This window comes from Rosa chinensis, chromosome 5, assembly GCF_002994745.2.
Source record: "Rosa chinensis cultivar Old Blush chromosome 5, RchiOBHm-V2, whole genome shotgun sequence".
Taxonomy (NCBI): Eukaryota; Viridiplantae; Streptophyta; class Magnoliopsida; order Rosales; family Rosaceae; genus Rosa; species Rosa chinensis.
The window spans coordinates 45,509,704-45,515,992 of NC_037092.1; the positions used below are offsets into that span (position 1 = coordinate 45,509,704).

The 6,289-nt window shown below is 35.2% G+C and overlaps 1 long non-coding RNA gene across 1 annotated transcript; it reads right to left on the bottom strand.

The window, feature by feature from the left end:
- Nucleotides 1–230: 230 nt before the first annotated feature.
- LOC112167321 lies at nucleotides 231–3,860 on the bottom strand. Its single transcript, XR_002923709.2, has 9 exons — nucleotides 3,736–3,860; nucleotides 2,902–2,993; nucleotides 1,935–2,029; nucleotides 1,533–1,801; nucleotides 1,230–1,402; nucleotides 1,082–1,151; nucleotides 918–987; nucleotides 732–830; nucleotides 231–625 (listed from the first exon to the last, which is right to left on the bottom strand). It is a non-coding gene; the product is annotated as an uncharacterized LOC112167321 (long non-coding RNA).
- Nucleotides 3,861–6,289: the final 2,429 nt, after the last annotated feature.

Below are 6,289 nucleotides of genomic sequence, written 5' to 3' on the forward strand. Positions count from 1 at the left end.
TCTGTTGTTTGATAGTGAAATAAACTTTAGTTTTCTGTTGTTTGATAGTGAAATAAACTTTAGTTTTCTGTTGTTACAAGTATGAAGGAACAACAGAGAGATATTCTTTTATGTTGTTACTGTATTTATGATACAACATATCATAAACTTGCATTTTGTTGGATTTGAAGCATATAGTAAACATCATTCTGTACACTAGTCATCAAAAAAGCATATTATAAGATCAGAAATCTGCAAATTCCTCATTGCATCAATTAACACACCAAAATACATTCCCATCAGTAGCATAATACTAATTAAACTAGCTAGCATGCTAGCCTTTACATTAACCCCTGCCATTGTTGCATGGATCCTAATCTAACTAAGACAAAAACCTAGTAGCATCCATATAGTAGTTACAGCAACTGCATGCATTATATTGTTCAACACTTTCCATCAGTTCTGTCAAAATGCACAAAAGCAGTTCCTAGACACTACTACTGCAAGTTATCAAGCTACCAGAAACAAAAGCAGATATATAGGCTGATACTTAATTTTCTGGGAACTTCAAAACATGCTTAGCCCATTCCGCTCGGATCTCATCAATATCCTTGTCTGTGTAAACCAAATTTGACCTCGTTCCCCACTGCAATAAGGAAATGCAGCAAATTAAATATGAAAGTTATATGCACAGAGCATGCACTATATCATTAAACAATAAAGTCCATAGGTAAGCAGTTGATTAATTTTACCTTAACACTAAAATCCAAGTTCTTGTCCTCCAAAATTTCTTTCATGTAACGCATAATGAAATATCCACAAATCTTCTCATTTTTTTGCTCCGGAATACCCTGAAAATAAAGAATTAAGGTAATCGAATGTGAAATATACAATGAAGTACATAAAACTAACCACTACAAAAAGTTCAACCGACTCACAGCAAGATTCTTCCATTGAATTACTTTCCTTCCTTTCCGATTCTTGTGAGCATTAAAGATTTTAATGGAGCTTCAAACAGAAAATGATAATTAGTAAACAAGTCCAGTACATGAACAAGTAACACCAACTGATCAATCACTATAGTACAATATCAGACACTTACTTGTTGACAATAGATTTCCATTCCCCAGTATCGAGTCGCCTTTTAAGTGGATCCATGAAGTGCACGACTTCTTCATTTGTTGACAAAAATCTGTTAATTACCATTAACAATATAACTTGGCAGACCAGATGCTTTAATTTTTACGTACCCTGAGTTATGTGGAACCACAAAGATTTGCCCTAACCTCCCTTGCCTATAGCGATCTGACAAAGACCGAGCCCTTTCAGTGGGATTTCACACCCAAGTGTACCAGTCTGATCAGGATCGACAAAGGCAACCATATCCACCATCTTACACTTCTTCAAGACTTCATGAAGGTAGCTACAAATTATTTTGGAATATGAAACTATTAAAAGTACTTCAAAAGAAACAGTGATACATGCCAATCAAAATTCAATCGTATAATGTATTATTGACTATATGCACCCAACTTGCTTTAATAATTCCTTACCTCATGTAAAACACAAGTACATGATTTGATACTTCTAGCTTGTTGGCCATGGTATAGAGATCACTTCTAAACAGACAGACTTTCTTTGAACGGCCAAAAAGGTCTGCAGCAAATGTTGTGTGGATGGTGACCCCGTCTCTAAGGAAATTGTTCCCCCACGTGCACAAATCCTTTAATGTCGTTGGCAGATTCGGTGGCAAGTTTTCAAGGTCTTCATTGTCATCAAATACATCTCTCATTCTCTTCTTGGTATTAGCACGATTTTTTTTCTAGTTGTGTAAACCAATAAGACTACATGTTATCAACTTTTCCCAGATTAACATATTGCAATAGTACATAAACAAAATTGCATATTGAACAAAACCATTTTCAAACTAGCTAAACATAAGACTGATTGATTACCTTTTGCTGAATGGCTTTAGGGGGTGCCTTTTGTCTACTCTATTACTTGTGGAACTGTGTCTTGTGTTAGAGATGGGTTCTTGTTTATTAGGTCTCTGCACATGATAAGAAGAAACAATTTAAAAGAAAAAAAAAAAAAGAGCAATGAGTGAATGTAAAAGATGCGAATTAAAGTTGCATCAGCACTAACTTAATAGTAAGAAGGATGCAGTTTAGAAATCTTAGAATGCATTGACATATATTCAAACATACATTAGAAAATAAACTGTACCTAAATATTATAATCTATCACTTATAAATGGACTGTAGAAGCTTGTTGTTCTCAAAGACAAATTCTGCATAAATTATCATGATCAATAAATTCGTATTGGTATTGCATTTGTTTCACAACTGCAAGAAACTTGAGTGTATGTTATTGATCTTAGGACCAAAATCAGTAACGATAAAAAGAAATTTGTAGTAGGTTTCCAAAAGTCAAATGTATAAGGGTACCAATGCTCAAAACTCCAAAACTCCTAACTGTTCGTAGTTGTAGTATCTCAATCCAATGCCTGTTGCCATATTCTAAAGACTCAATAATAGATTAATTAAGATAAATTAATTAATTAAAAATCAAAACAGAAAGAATGCTGGACACAATGTTTCAAAAAAGGATAATACTTTTGAAAAGAAAATGAATATCTATGTTATACATAAAATTATCAGACAAAAGAATTTTATCAAGAATACTAGCTAAGTTTACAGACATTGTTATATTCAACAGTTTTAAGTTTTAACTGATTAATTTTGTTCCATCCACTACATATGTATTGTACCTTGAAGAAGGAATACTAGTAAAGTTGTATATCAAATCAATTCCATTCAATAATGCAAGAAACTGGATGAACTTGAAACTGTAACATTTTCACACAAATGTTACATTAAAATATTATGTGTAATTGAATAGTTTATATTCCTCAAACATTACCTTGTAGTCTTGTGGATTTAGATACCACCAAAAGATTTTTCCTATAGGGATCACTCCATAGCTTCAAGCTACTGCAGAAACCTTTTCGCAGCCTAAAATCACCAACAAACAGCAAACCAAAAGCAAGTGAAATTAAAGGTTTGAAGGGGAAAAAAAAGGCTAAAAGAGAACAAGTACCGTAAAAGGAGACATTTTTTATATTAATGTCTTTTGTAGATTTCTCATTGAACACAATCCATTAACAGAGATTAATGGATAGAATAACTCAAAAGCAAAACCAACGCATTAATAACTCTTCCTCGGATCTTCAAAATCAAGAGTCTATTTTAGAAAAAAGAAATTGATATTTCCAGAAAATGAAGTCAGGACTGAGACCTTGATGCCATATTTGACACTCCATGAAATAGTCCAAATCACTCATTAATGTATGTTGAACTAATAACTCAGATGAAGAAGTCTATATATAGTTTGATACCTTCAAAATTTGCCACCACCAATTGCATATCAAACAAACAAACAATAATAAACAAATTAACACCCTTATCACCGAAAGCATGAACAATGAAGCAAAAAAGCAAACCCATATTCTCAATTTCCACAACGGAAGATCAAACAAACCAAATCCAAAAACCCAATGTCACCAAAAAGCAAAACAACTAAAAACCCCCAATTTCCATCCAAAGACTGCAACTTCAAACAAAATCCACAATAATCGAACCCATAAGAACTCAAATGGAGACAATATTCAGATCCAGATGCAATTAAAAACAAAGAACCTATCATATCAGAGAACCCATCAAGACTTGATGAAATTAAAAACAAAGAAGAACTTACAAGGCAAGAGGGATAAAAAGATAAGCCGAAAATTGCAGAGTGCGACCGACCAAGCAATAACCCGAACTTGTATACTCAAGAGGTGCTTGGAGATGGTTCCTGCGTTACATGAAAGCTCTATCAGTCATGCGTTTGTCAAAAAACATAAAGAATCAAAGTGTTGGCAGAAGCCAACAAAACAAGTTGAAAGGCTTGGAAGATTAAAGAAATAAATTTGGCGGTGGCTTTCTAGTCTTAATCAAACCTAATCAAGGTGAACAAGACAAAAGGTTCAACCTTGTGGTCTGGAGGGTTCCAACAAAAGAAAAGAAATAAAATTAATGAAAGCAAGCTTTGTTTCTTTGTAAATGAAAAGAAGAAGCTTTTGCGTGCCTTCAGTCCAAAAGTATCAAATTGAAAACAACATCGGAGTTTAGAGGCAATAATTATCAAGCCACAATGAAAGGCTAGGTGCTTTGTCTCTCCAGAACATCAACAATCAAAAGAGTGAACTGACAATAAGAGTTCATATGATTGAAACCTTAAAACTGGGCAAGTGAAGCAAATTTGGTCACACTGTGTTCTTGTTGAGAGACGGGTTTCAGAAAACTTGTATACCCAAAGCTAATTTGCCGAAATCGCTTACCCAAACTTACTTTACCCAAACTTCTATACCCAAAACTTCCATACCTAAACTTGTTTTGCCGGAATTGCAGGAGGATGAGAGTGTCTTTCAGCTTGAGAGGGTGAAAGGGATTGAGGTTCATGAGAGTGAGAGCGTGCGAGGGAGAGATTGACTAAGAGTGAGAGGCATCGCAATTGTGTTTTTAGATCTAGGGTTGGTTTTTTTTTTTTTTTTTTTTTTTTTTTCCAGCTAAGGGAAAGGTCCTAGCTAGCAAAATGAGTGGGCCGGAAAGCCCGAGTTATAGCCAAGAGGGAGCGAGGGAATACTTTAGATTAATTAGGGTTTGTTTCCCGTTTACTCAGACAACATATGAATGTTGTCCTAATTTTCCACTTTTTCGTGCGAATTTATCAGTTCTTTCAGACGACAGATATCTGTCGTCTTAATTTTCTAACTTACTAAAAAAATGAAATAACTGAAATAGTATGGATTCTCATTCTATTCAGACAACAGAATTAATTTATATGTCGTCTAAAGAAATTTAAAAGATTCAGACAACAGAAAACAAAAGAGCTAATTACTGTTTAGTACCCTGTGGTTTGGGTCGAACATCAATTCAGTCCCTCGACTTTCAATTTCATCAAAAACACCCCCACACTATCATTTTCTCGTCCAATAGGTCCATCCGTTATGATTCCGTTAATTTATGCCGTTAGCTACTGACGTGGGGATCCAACTCAGCACAGGTGGGCCGCACATGGAAGTGAAATTCCTAAAATGACCCTGGCCAATCTAAAATGAAAAAATCCAAAATAAATCAACACTTTGCTTTTGGGGAGACTCGAACCCATGCAAGTAGGTGTAAAAGTGAAAGCCCCAACCACCGAACCACATGCATGGTTCTAATATATTTCCACAAAATTAATATATATTTATATACCCAACCGGATATGGATTAAATCCAAAATAAGTCAACACTTTGCGTTTGAGGAGACTCGAACCCACGCAAGTGGGTGTGATAGTGAAAGCCCCAACCACCGGACCACATGCATGGTTGTAATATATTCCCACAAAATTAATATATATTTCTATACCCAACCGGATATGGATTAAATCCAAAATAAATCAACATTTTGTTGAGTTTGAGGAGACTTGAACCCACGCAAGTGGGTGTGAAAGTGCAAGCTCCAACCACCGGACCACATGCATGGTCCTATTATATTTCCACAAAATTAATATATATTTCTATACCCAACTGGATATGGATTAAATCCAAAATAGAGATATATATTAATTTTTGTTGGAGCATGTCAACAATATGCATGTGGTCCGGTGGTTGGGGCTTGCACTTTCACACCCATTTGCGTGGGTTCGAGTCTCCTCAAACACAAAATGTTGATTTATTTTGGATTTAATCCATATCCGGTTGGGTATAGAAATATGTATTAATTTTGTGGGAATATATTAGAACCATGCATGTGGTCCGTTGGTTGGGGCTTTTACTTTCACACCCACTTGCGTGGGTTTGAGTCTCCTCAAACGCAAAGTGTTGATTTATTTTGGATTTAATCCATATCCAGTTGGGTATATAAATATATATTAATTTTGTGGGAATATATTAGAACCATGCATGTGGTTCGGTGGTTGGGGCTTTCACTTTCACACCCACTTGCATGGGTTCGAGTCTCCCCAAAAGCAAAGTGTTGATTTATTTTGGATTTTTTCATTTCAGATTGGCCAGGGTCATTTTAGGAATTTCACTTCCATGTGGATCGCCACGTCAGCAGCTAACGGTATAAATTAACGGAATCATAACAGATTGACCTATTGGACGAGAAAATGATAGTGTGGGGGTGTTTTTGATGAAGTTGAAAGTCGAGGGACTGAATTGATGTTCGACCCAAACCACAGGGTACTAAACAGTAATTAGCCGAAAACAAAAATTTTGTC